Consider the following 12,745-nt stretch of genomic DNA (forward strand, 5'->3'; position numbering starts at 1 on the left):
GTCAAATAAATAAATAAAATCTTAAAAAAAAAAAAAGAAAGAAAGGCATCTGTGTTATGGGAGGGTAGGGGTATGTTATGTTAGATTATTTTTTCTATTTTCCTGTCTGTTGGGAATACAGACACTGAGACAGATCTGAAAAGAGAGAATTCACAGAGCACGCCCAGCAAGGTAGGCAGGACACGTCGGACCGCTCACCTGGAACAGGTGACTTCAGCTGATGTAGAACTGATGGCACAGTCGGTGGAAGCCAAGGGACGAAGCCAGAAGCCCGTTGGCCGAGGAGCCCAGCAGGCGGATGGCTGTGCAGGGCCGTGAGTTTGGAGTTTGAAGATCCAAACACCGACTGAAAGAGGCTGGTTGCTCTTGGACCCACGCTGTTGGTCTGAAAGATCAAGAGAAAGAATGTTGCCAGAGGCTCCTGGCACCCTCCACCAGGCTGACTCCCCCAAATCTGGGGGTGCTTCCTGCTTCCGGCCCTGCCCCATGTCCTGCCCAGAAGGCAGGGGCGTGTCTCTGCAACTGCCCAGCTTTGCCGGCTCCTGGCCTGGTACCTGGCACACAGTCGGAGCCCAGGGAATCCTCAGCCAATGGGTGTCACCTAAAAGGGCTTGTATCTCAGAGGGTGTCCCCAGACAGCCCACGGCAAAATCACGTGGCACATCTGCTAAAATTCAGGTAAAATTCCCACACCCCACTCACCCACCCAGTGGCCCACTACTTGGAGGACTACCTCAGAATCTGTATCTCCAGCAAATGTAGCAAGCGGTTCTTAGCTACTCTCATGAGAAAATCTTTGCTGCGGTAGAGCCTGATGATGGTTTTTCCCCACGGTTCATCACGCGCGGGGGCTGGGCCTGCATTAGCAGCACCTGGAACGTGGTGAAGGCAAGAAGCCGGGTCCCTGGGCAGTGCAGTCACCGACCGGGACGGGGGTGGGGGGGCGGGAAGTCCGTGTCCAGACCTCAAGGCAACACACAAGCATATGTGGGGGAGCACGAATTGTACTCTGGTTTCTCTTCAGATCGCATAAATCTTTCGCCTTTTACTAAAATAGTTTTTTAAAAAATTTACTTATTTGAGAGAGAGAGCATGAGAGAGAGAGCATACACGGGGGAGGGGTGGAGGGAGAGGGAGAAGCAGACTCCCCACTGTGCGGGGAGCCCGACGCAGGACTCGATCCCAGGACCCCAGGATCATGACCTGAACTGAAGGCAGACGCTTCACCGACTGAGCCCCCCAGGCGCCCTGGGGACCACTAATTTTTGACCATAGCCCTACTCTCCTCCCTTTGGCTCAACGAGAAACTCAGCATTTCTGAAGAATTTCTTTTTGTTTTTTTTTTTTTAGATTTTATTTATTTATTTGACAGACAGAGATCACAAGTAGGCAGAGAGGCAGGCAGAGAGAGAGAGAGGAGGAAGCAGGCTCCCCGCGGAGCAGAGAACGGAATGCAGGGCTTGATCCCAGGACCCTGAGATCATGACCTGAGCCGAAGGCAGCGGCTTAACCCACTGAGCCACCCAGGTGCCCCCGAAGAATTCTTGAAATAAGTTGAGAAATTTCCATTTGGTAAGTATTACTTGCCATCATTAATGTATTTAGAGGATGGAGCCTCGGAATACAAAGACCAGAATGATCGGCTCAGCCACCGGCCCGAGGCAGCTGTTTTCACATTTAGGGGTACAGCCTTTCCGACTGTAACCGAGAATACATTTTATTTTCAAAAACTGAGACTATACTCTGTTGATTTTTATTTAAGATTTTATTTATTTATTTGACAGAGACAGACAGCGAGAGACGGAACGCAAGCAGGGGGAGCTGGAGAGGGAGAGGCAGGCTTCCCGCAGAGCAGGGAGCCTGATGTGGGGCTTGACCCTGGGATTATGACCTGAGCTGAAGGCGGATGCCTAATGACCGAGCCCCCCCCAGGGGCCCCCGTTGATGTTTCTGGAACCTGCTCTTTCCACCCACTAATACACGGTGAGTGTTTTTTCACATCCGCGAAAACTACCGGAGTCATGGTGTTTGTCTTCTGCTGGACGGTTGTATAATCATTAGAGTTATTTAGAGTTGGAAGTGGCAAGCTGGTGAACCACCAGCCAGATTGGCCCTCTGTCACACCGTGGGACTGCGTAGTTTGCCAACGCACAACAGCAGGAGCACTGTTCCCTTGAATTTATAGGAGACGGGTGACCCCGGAGCAGTGCACAACCTGCACCACCGTTCTCAGAAGCCCCATCCCAAATTTTGAATAGGCATTCGTGTTTTGAAATGGGAAGATTTCACATCAAAACCCAGCTCTCGACTGCTCTTGACAAATCCAAAAAAGATCTATCACACTGGGGTCCTGTTCTTGCAGGGCTGAGGGGGGCTGGAACGGAGATGAATGTCCGTTCGGATCGGGGGAAGCGGGCTTTCTGGGGCCCTGCAGTCCCCCATGCTTGGTTAATCCCCTGCTACCCTGTCACAAAAACTCCTTGATGTTAACAGTCTGATGCGTATAAGCGTCTGTGTTTGCCACCCCAGGAGGCCACTTGTAAATATTTGTTGAATGAACGAAGGGTTCCCTCTTCAGAGCCACAACAGGCTGGAAACAGAAGATGCTTCCTCTCTGTCGTTCAAATAGCCCAGATAGGGAGTTGCTAATGGCAACCCTGGGACCATATTGCTTCACCAGTGATCACAGAGTATCCTCCAAGAAGCAGCACCCCCCGCCCACCCCTCCAACCTCGTGGGTAGTCACTTTCAGCTCGGAGAAGTTTCGGAAGGTTCCGGGCGCGGAAACAGGCTTGCTTTCAGAACACAACGTTAACTCAGAAAGGGAGTCCCAGGGATCATTTAGATCTGTGTAGATTCTGGCCCTTCCCCAACAAAGAATTCCTTTTATTGTGTATGGCCCCCTACGTCCCATATTTTGGAACAATTGTCTGCCGAACCAAATATTTAGGAAGCACGGATTTGTTTTCTCATTTAAAAAGACAATCACAGAGTGCCTGGGTCGCTCAGTGGGTTAAGCCGCTGCCTTCGGCTCAGGTCATGATCTCGGGGTCCTGGGATCGGGTCCCGGTCCCGCATCGGGCTCTCTGCTCAGCAGGGAGCCTGCTTCCTCCTCTCTCTCTCCGCCTGCCTCTCTGCCTACTTGTGATCTCTCTCTGTCAAATAAATAAATAAAATCTTAAAAAAAAAAAAAAGACAATCACAGATGAACTATGGGAGCTCCGAGGTCACGTCATCAGTTAAATGTCAGGTGGTTAAATAATTGGGTTCTAATCCTGGCTGCTGTGTGACCTCGGACAAGTTACAGAACCCTTCTGGGCCTCTGATTCATCACCTTTTAAATCATAACACAGTCCCCGTCTTGTACGTTTCCTGGGAAGTGTCTGATACACAGTGACGCAGGAAACGCTCCGCAGAGAACTTGGCTAATCATGGCAGCCATTCGACCCCGAACGGCCAATACAACTTGGATAATGGATGAGAATCAGGGTATGAGCTCAGCAGGGGTTCATCTGGGCAGCCACACTGAGGCTAAAGCAGAGTGCGTTCCCCAAACGCTCTTGCCTTAGGGTTCTGGTGTGCTGGCTAGATGTACTCGCGTGAGATTTGGAAGGTTCGGGGGAACATGGGAATGGGGTCTCTGTGACCCGTTTCCTCTTGGCCAGCAAGGTCTTCGGGATGTGGGTGTCCTGTCTCTAGCTCTGTGGGCGTCTCCAGGCAGGTGCAGGGCCGCGGTGGGGGCTCTCAGCCCTGGGATGCCACTCTGAGGGTGTATCCTTGACTCCATGGTCTCTCTCTCTTTTTAAAAATTTTATTTATCTGACAGAGAAACACAGCGAGAGAGGGAACACAAGCAGAGGGGATGGGAGAGGGAGAACCAGGCTTCCCACAGAGCAGGGAGCCCAACTTGGGGCTCTAACCCAGGACCCCAGGATCATGACCTGAGCCAAAGGCAGCTGCTTAACGACTGAGCCACCCAGGTGCCCCGACGCGATGGTCTCTTGTGTAGCTTTCTGATTGTCAGTCCTCTGGAGTGTGGCAGTTGCCCGGGAAGGTCAGTCCTGTGACATCTGGAGGTCCTGACTGCGGCCGTCGCCTCTGTAAGCATCTAATGCCTTGTCCTAACTTTCTGCCAGAAATACTTAGAATCTTTTCTACTTTCAGCACTGAGCCTGACTCATGCCGCCTCCCTGGGTCCTGACCTATCCCTGCTGGCCTCCCGGGGTGTGTGCCTGCCCTGACCTGCCAAGGTGGCTCCGTCTTGACTCTCAGCCTGACTCTGATCTCCAGCTGCTGCTCACTTCCACTGTAGACAACCCACTTCAGCCCACTGCCTACCTGCTCAGAGGCGTTCGGTTCCTGCTCCTCAAGAAGAACACTGCACAGGGTGGGAAATTGTTCCCGGTTCTCACCGCACTGATTTCTGGAATCTCTCACTTAGCAGTGAGTAAGTTCAAGAGTCACCAAGGGATATTTCAAAGCTAAAAAGAACAGACTGGCTTGAAAAGGGTGCCCAGGTCATCACATCAAAGGGCCTGTGGGGGTGAACCAGTTATCCTTTATGTGCCTTAAAAATGTGCAAATTTGGGGGCACCTGGGTGGCTCAGTGGGTTAAGCCTCTGCCTTCAGCTCAGGTCATGTTCTTGGGGTCCTGGAATTGAGCCCCACATTGGGCTCTCTGCTTGGTAGGGAGCCTGCTTCCCCCTCTCTCTCTGCCTGCCTATCTACTTGTGATCTCTCTCTCTCTCTGTCAAATAAATAAAATCTTTTTTAAAAATGTGCAAATTAAACTAGTGACTATGTCGTGAGCTTTTTCTTATTAATGCTTTAATCTTTCTGAACTACAAAAGTAACAGCAATCTCATGTAATGAATTCCAGTAGTTCAGAAGTATATACAATAAGAAGGAAAAGTCTGGAAGGATACAGACCAAACTACAAATGGTGGGCACCTCAACACCTGTATTCTTCCAGACTTTGTGCACATACACACAGAGGCATGCCTAGATATAATTTTCTTGATAAAAGAAATTACGGAGGTGCCTGGGAGGCTCAGTGGGTTAAGCCGCTGCCTTCGGCTCAGGTCATGATCTCGGGGTCCTGGGATCGAGCCCCGCATCGGGCTCTCTGCTCAGCGGGGAGCCTGCTTCCTCCTCTCTCTCTCTCTGCCTGCCTCTCTGCCTACTTGTGATCTCTCTCTGTCAAATAAATAAATAAAATCTTAAAAAAAAAAAAAGAAATTACGTGTGGGTGAAATTGTGCATAGCTGTGAAATGTTATTTTTATGTATATTTGTGTCTAGTTCTGCAATGTGCTTTTTTCACTTAACAATGCATCAAGGGGAGGGTTCACCAACAGTTTGCATAGATAGAGCTCATTTTATTTAAATTCTCCTTCATGTTCGAGACCGTGGAGGTAGACTGGGTGGTCCCCGTCGATGGACACGGTGGCAGGCGGAATTCTCTGAGAACCGCCAGTGACACTGCGGTATCCCTGCCCTTGAGTCCAGAGGAAGGAACAAAAGGAAGGGGTCTCCCTCCCGGGGCTGGGACCTGTGACCCAGTACTTGCTGATTTTAAGAAAAGGATATTTTCCTCGGTGGGTCTTCCCTAAAATGGATGGGGCCTCCCTGGTGGGGACATTCAGAGCGGGAGAGGGTTTGGTATGAAGGAGATGCCCCACCGCGGGGGGCCGGGCGGCCGAGAGAGGTTCCTGGCCGATGGGCAGCAAGAAGATGAAGATCTCAGTTATAAAGTCGCGAGGACGCTCACCCCGGGAAGCCCTGTGCTTGTCCGCACGCCGCCCCCTTCTCCCCACTCCCCCACCAGCCCCGGCGAGGATGCCTTTTTTTTTTTTTTTTTTTTAAATTTTGGTAAAATACACACAACATAAAATCTACCATTTTAACCATTTTAAAGCGAACAGTCCAGTGGCATTACACTCATTCACAACATTGTGCAACGACCAGCACTGTCTAGTTCCAGAACTTTCCATCACCCCAAAAGAACATCTCCTACCCATTAAGTAGCCTCTCTCTACCCCCACAACCACTCGCCTCCTCGCCAGACGACCCAGGACAGCCGACTCTGCTTTCTGTGTCTCACGAACCTTTTTACTTTGTGCAGGTCGGACATGCCAGCTGGGGTATGGCGCACACGGACGCCAGCTCGTGCTCTCTCCTCCTCAAGCTCCGACTTGTGTGAGAGGCTCCACAAACAGCAGCGGAGTGTCTGCCTGACCTCGGACCCCTCCCCGCCTTCCTCTCCTGTGAGGTCTGTCATGCTCACTGGGAGCGTGGCCCTCCAGTGTCCTCTCTGGGTGGGGGGCTAGGAAGGAGGCTGAGTGCCCAGGGGAATGGCACAGAGAGGTGGGGACTGTGCCCAGGGAAGGAGTCGCACCCTGCTTCTGAGGGCAGCTCTCGGCCCACGTGGTGGTGGCTGCGTGTTCTCAGACCTTTTTGATTTGCAGAAGAGGCCCCAGGTTTGGCTATTTAAGGAAAAGGCACTGGCATATTTTCAGAAAGCACGTTCTAGCAGTTCTGGACAGCATGGAGGGGTGGGGGCGTGGAGAGGCGGGGGTGGCGGGGAGCAGGGAGCCATTTTGCCCCAAAGGCTGGCTCCTTTACCAAGGGAACAAGTGGTACGGGAACAGCAGGTTCCACGATGAGGGAGTCTCGGAAGCCCCAGACAGACACCCCCAGCTCGGTTGGTCTCCAGGCCCCGCGTGCTCCTGCCAGGCTCTTTAGAGATTCTAGAACATTCTCTTCAGCTGCCTGTGTGGCTGGCTGTTTCCATAGCACTGCCCAGCATCTAAGGAAAAGCAAGCCTGTGTGTGTCGCTTCGCTTCCCCCCCCCCCCAGCATCTCGAGGCCCCCTTTGGGCCCCGCACCCCCAGCCCTGCATGACAGGGAGATGCCCCCGAGGGGATGGTTTGCTGGATTTCTGTTCACCAGGAGCAGATGCTGTGGGAGGGCTCTGACCTCCCCCGCCTGGTGCATTGTGCTGATTTGGCCTTGGGGGCTGGGGCTGTTCCTGGATGAAAGAGGGAGAGAGGAAAACCCCACCCGCCTGGCCAGGCCTTTGGGAGCAGGCTGGGGGCACGCCAGCTGTCCTCAAGCGGGGAGGGGCCGGCCCAATGCCAGGGGAGTGCTGGAGAGTTCTTGGGGGGAGGGGGGCGCCCTCCCTAGGGCTGTCTGCATGTGGAGGGAAATGCTGGCTTTAACGAGCCCACAGGGGCCTTAAAACCTGGCTCGGGCTTGGAAGTTTTTCTAAAAGGCTCCTCCTGACAATGGCCATCGGGCCAGAAGGTCTCCGGTCACGTTAGCTTCGGCTCTCGGGCTTCATTTCTGTGTGGGAAAGCGCTTGCTCAGGGCCTCCCATGCAGCGGGGCTGTGAAAGTCTCCGTGCTGATTGCTGATCGGGAACCTGGGGGGCAGTGTGGGGCAGGGGCGCGAGAACCCTTCCCACTGCGGGAGTGGCCTGCGATGTTTGTGACAGGCACGGCCGCGGGCGACGGTGAGGGCGGGTGGGACTGGGAAATACAGAGGCGCAGAAGCTATTTGCCTGGAATCCCAGAGCCAAGTAGCGAAGCCGGGACTTGAACCCAAGTCTGTCAGCAAAGGCCCCTCATTGGAGAGGCCTGCCTGACTCCCATTCTGAGGTGGTACCCTAGGTCCTTCTCTAGGCGCTGGGCCCGGTTCACATTTCCTAGCCCATGTCCCCATCTGAGACCACGGGTTCGCCTGCCCCGCCCCCCCCGCCCCGTTCGCCTCTCCCTGTCCCGCTGCTGGCTTCCCTCCTCTGTTCCCAGCACTGGCGAGGACACCTGGGCCACAGTGGGTGCCCGGCAAACAGGGGCTACTGTTATTGTCCTAAAATACTGGCCGTGTGACAAGGTCTGGGGAGGAATGGGGGGAGATACTGAAACCTTGTGTTGATGACGTCTGTGACATAAACACTGGGGGACACTGAGATGGTTGTACACAGACTCTCCAGAGGCCCCGGGACATCGCCAGTTATGTGCCCTGCAGTAGAAGAATCTTCCGTAAAGTGGAAGGGAGGGTCAGGGATGGCAGGGGAGCGAGTGCTGCGTGAGGAGGAAGAAGGTACTGATGCTGCTTGGGATAAATGACCCCCCTCGGGGCCCCTGGTGGTGAGGACCTGCTCTTGGGGACCCCTGGCGATGAGGACCTGGTCCTGGGGTCCCTGGTGGTGACCCAATCCTGGGGACCGCTAGCAGTGAGGACCTGATCCTGGGGACCCCTGGCAGTGAGGACCTGATCTTGGCGGTGAGAACCCAGTCCTGTCCCGGAGACCCTTGGCAGTGAGAGGTCCCGATCTTGGGGACCCCTGGTGGTGATGGTCCACACTCCACATCCCCAAATGCTTTGGGAACTCCGGGGAGCCCACTGTAGAGACAGGACAAGATAGCTATTTGATTATTCATGATACACCATTTCCATTGAAAAAGGAAGAGCTCACTCCAGAGGCCATTTTCACGGTGTCCTGGGGGTTCCACTCTGAAACTCTGGGCTCCTGTTTCAGGGTTTCTTACTTCCACCCTGGGATGATCCAAGGGCCCCTTCCCTTCAGGCCCCTGTTAGCCCAGTGAGGAGGGCCCTGGGACTCCATCTCCTGGCTGAGGGCCATACACAAGGGACAGCCAGCCTACCTGCCCAGGTCCTGTGGCCATAAGAAGGTTGTCCGGTCCCTTCTCTGGTGCTCAGTGTCCCCTTGGGATGAGGTCACTCCTAAATGTGATGGCGACTTGGGGCGGTGACCACAGGCCGCATGGAGGAACAGTTGCTACGTTAATTGCTACATGATCACTGGAATGTATTAAAGCTCGCCCTTCCCTCAGCCCTCCTGACTCCTGCGGCACACGTCGCAATGCAGAGGGCTGGGCCCACCCCCAGCAGTTCTGCCCCAGCGGGTGTGGGCAGGGCGCAAGGATCTGCATTGCCAACAGGACCTCCGGTGCTGCTGCTGGTCTGGCACTGGGCGGCGGGTGTTGTCCTTGGGTCTGGGTAGAGAGATGCCTGTAACATCCACGAAAATGTTAATACATTTTCATAACACACAAGCCCGTGTCCGCGAGGGCTTCCCTGGGCCGGGACATGCTGTGAGCTTTCCTGCCTGGCACCCCCCACCCCCGCGACCTCCCAAGCACTCTGTGAGAGAAGTATTCTCATCACAAATGAGGGGCCTGAGGCTCAGAGGGGCAGTGACGGACCCTGGCAGGTGACACCGATGTTCTAGGGTCCAGGTCTGACTCCAGCTCTCGGCTCTGGGCCCCCTGGGGGCCATCTCTGGGTTAGCAGGCAGATTTCACCTACGTTGGGAAACCCGCTGCTTCACAAATTTGCTCAAAAAGGCTTTCCTGAGTGCCCCCTCTGTGTGCTGGGGATTGCACGGTTGGCTCACTTTGGTTCCCAAACCAACAGAACCCAAGGCAAGGATTCCAGTGCAAGGGGCTTATGTGTGAAGTGGTCCAAGATACATAAGCAGGGAGTCGAGGTGACACGGGGGGGAGGGGCTGCAATGGGAGGGTTGTGACCACCCGAGGCAGCCCTAGGCAGCAGGGACTCAGTCCCACGGAGGACCCTGAAGACCACACTGTGTTTCTTTTCCCCATAAGGTCAAGGCAGCTGCTGCTGGCCCTCTGCTCTCCCCGACCAGCTCCGGTCTGCTCTCAGGAGGCTCAGAGCCCTGCACTCCCTTCCCTTGCTGGTGGGCAAAGTGGTCTTGTCCACCTGGCAAGAGAAAAGCACATGTCAGGGTGGAGAGCAGGTGCAAGGGGGCTGGGCTAGAGTGGCAAAAGAATGGGGGGTGGTGTACGATCAACATATTATTTTTTAAATATTTTATTTATTTATTTGATGGACCGAGAACACAAGTAGGCAAAGAGGCAGGCAGAGAGAGAGAGAGAGGAGGAAGTAGGCTCCCTGCCAACCAGAGAGCCTGATGCAGGGTTCGATCCCAGGATCACGGGACCATGACCTGAGCCGAAGGCAGAGGCTTTAACCCACTGAGCCACCCAGGTGCCCCTGGTCAATGTACTATTAACATATCATTAACAAGGGGTCCGCCAAACTCTAATTCCAGGGCCAGACAGGGAGCGTGTATGAGCCAATGGTCTGCGTGGGGACAAGGATCACGAACTGCCCAGGTTTGGCGTTGGAGCTGTCTGGTTTGAAAACTGAAAGACGCATGTCCCAGGCACTTCAGAATGGTGGGTCGCTCCTGGGTAGACTGTAGTACCAGGCAGAGCTGGTGCTCCCTCCAAAGTGACAGGCACCCCCCAGCTCAGCGAACTTCCCTGGGTTAGGGGTGAGCCTCCATCTTGCTAGATCATCCAACATTTCAGGAAGACTCAGAAACCGGGGTTCTAGGTGAAATGTACCAATTTAAAGGGGAATGAATATTTCAAAAGCTCTCGGTGGGTCCAAGCCTCTGTGTCCAGGCAGGGGCGGAGACGGCTTTCCTGGTAAAGAGTGAGGCGTCACGACTCTGGTGAGCAAGAAGCCGCGAGGGGGGTCGGATGGGGGCAAAGCGGTTTGTCCTTTGCCCTTTTGCTTTCTTGGCTGCTGCGCTGCAGGGAAGGGATCGGGGCCCATCTGTGGGTTGCCAGGGGCGAGCCCTGGGGCAAGCACGGCCCTGTCTGGGTCTACAAAGCCCCCAGGGAAGGGAGCCGACCCTCCGTGAGTCCAGCTCCTCCTTTCACCGACACGGCCCAGAGCCGGGAGAGTCTTGTCCAAGGCCACACAGCCAACGACGAGCCCCCACGGCCCACCCCTCCCTCGCGCCCCAACCCAAACGCAAGTACACGTGGCGCCCCCCTCCCAGCCACCCCTGCCAGCATGTCTATGACCGCGTGTTTCCCTTTTGGGGGCAAGAGCGTCAGACAGGAGAGGAACGAGACGTCTGGCGAGCGGGGACGGCTGGGGAACACGCTGCTCTCGCGGCTCGGGGGGACGCGCCCGCTCCGAGCGGCTGCGGCTTCCGTCGTGCGAGGCGGCTGTTCCACGCAGTCTGCAGGCGGAGGGACAGGCCGGCCTCCGCGGGGAGCGGCAGGAGCCAGGTCTCCGAGGCCGGCCCGCACGCGGCTACGGGGAAGTCCAGAAGGCTGGGGTCTGCGCCCCGAGACGCTAGGTCTGCACCGCTCCGAACGCGAGCCCCCTGCCCTAGGCCCCAGCGGCGAGGTGCGGCGCGGCTGCGCATGCGCGGTCGCGCAGGTCGCCCCGGCCGGCCCGAGGGGAGGCGGCGGACTCTGGCAAGACGCGTGGTGTCCTCGCGCGGACCACGGGCAGCGGGGCCCGGGGCAGGGAGTGAGAGCCGGACGAGGGCCCTCAGAGACCCTGGTCCACCCGTCCTCCGCCTTCCGGCACTGCCGACTCCCCACCCGGGACGCAGATGCTCGCCTTCGCCTCCTAAACTCGTGAGCCCCCAGGCCGGGCCACAGCATGGCGGAGGCGCGCGCGAAGGGGAAGCGTCGGATTGGCCCAGGTTGAGTCAGGTGACCACCCTTGGTCCAATCAGCGATAGCCAGGGCCGGCGACTCGCCAGGGGCACGTCGGTCACGTGGCACGTCGGTCACGTGGCCAGGCTCGGACGCGGGGAGGTTTGGGGGGTGCCTGGGGCGCGGTCGCAGCAGAGAGGCTGGGTGGGCTGGGGACGGAGCCCGCCCGCCCGGCTGTCCGTCGTCCCGCGATTCAGAAGATGCCGGAGGACGAGAGGCTGCGGCAGAGTTCAGGCGGGCGACGGGAGACGAGCAGGTTTCATGCCTTGTAACCGCGCGGACGCAGCAGAGAGACCTCGCTGGTGGACTCGCCGGCCCCTCGCCAGGTCCCCACCTACAGCCGGAAGTTACGGGGGCGGCGCCTCGGGGTGGCTGGCTCCGTCCCTTAGCCACCGCGCTGCCCGCCCGTGTGCTCAGGGACCCCCTCCTGCGCTGACCCAGGGGAGCAGAGTTCCCCAGGGAGGGTTGGGGGGAAGCAGCTTGCCGGGTCCGGGCCAGCGACGCTCCGCTGAAAGACCGTCTGAGAACCGCCAGGCCCGGGCCAGCCCCACGGGCACCGCGTGGTATTGACCGCACGGCGGGTGCCGTGCTTCCTGCTCTGCCTGACTTTCTTCTGCGATGTCCGCGACGGTCCTCCTCCAGGAGCCCTCCTGTCACCCACCGCGCAGATCAGGAGATGGAGGCTCGGCCGGATGAAGCGACTCGAGCCCTCTTCCCATCTGTGTAGTTTGCTGTCTCTCCTGCGTGCCCAGGACATGTGGGGGCCGCTCCATGATGGCTCACTGTCCATTTCTGGAGGGCAAGGACTGCACCCAGACACAGTCCCCTGTCCTGTCCTTCCCCGACCGGGACCCTCAGATCGCAGGTGTCCAGCCGTCTGTGACGGCTCCTCCTCCCACCCAGGAAAACCTGCCGTCAGCTCCTTTTCCACACTGAGATGCCAAGGACCGAGAGTGGCAAAGGGGTGCCCCTCCAGGGGAAGAGCGATGGCTGTAGGGATGGAAGCTTCTGTGGTGGGATTGCAGGCAGCCGGTCGGGGAGAGCGCTTGAAGACCAGCCTGCCTTGCTCCTGGAAGCTGCCCCCCCCCCAACCGAAACCGGTTGTAATATGAGGGCCGGGGTTGTAGAGGGAGCTGAATCCCAGATTTTCCATTTCTGTGCTGCTTCGATTCAGCAGCCCAGCGGACACCGGCCTGCATGAATGCCCCCAGGTCTTCTGGATCTTGGGAA

General features: G+C 56.7%; 1 long non-coding RNA gene across 1 annotated transcript; it reads left to right on the top strand.

Moving 5' to 3' along the window:
• Window positions 1–1,572: 1,572 nt before the first annotated feature.
• On the top strand, window positions 1,573–9,079 carry LOC309853697. Its single transcript, XR_014305882.1, has 2 exons — window positions 1,573–1,983; window positions 6,124–9,079. It is a non-coding gene; the product is annotated as an uncharacterized lncRNA (long non-coding RNA).
• The last annotated feature ends 3,666 nt before the right edge of the window (window positions 9,080–12,745 follow it).

The sequence above is a fragment of the Mustela nivalis genome, assembly GCF_964662115.1.
Source record: "Mustela nivalis genome assembly, chromosome: 18".
In the NCBI taxonomy this organism is placed as follows: Eukaryota; Metazoa; Chordata; class Mammalia; order Carnivora; family Mustelidae; genus Mustela; species Mustela nivalis.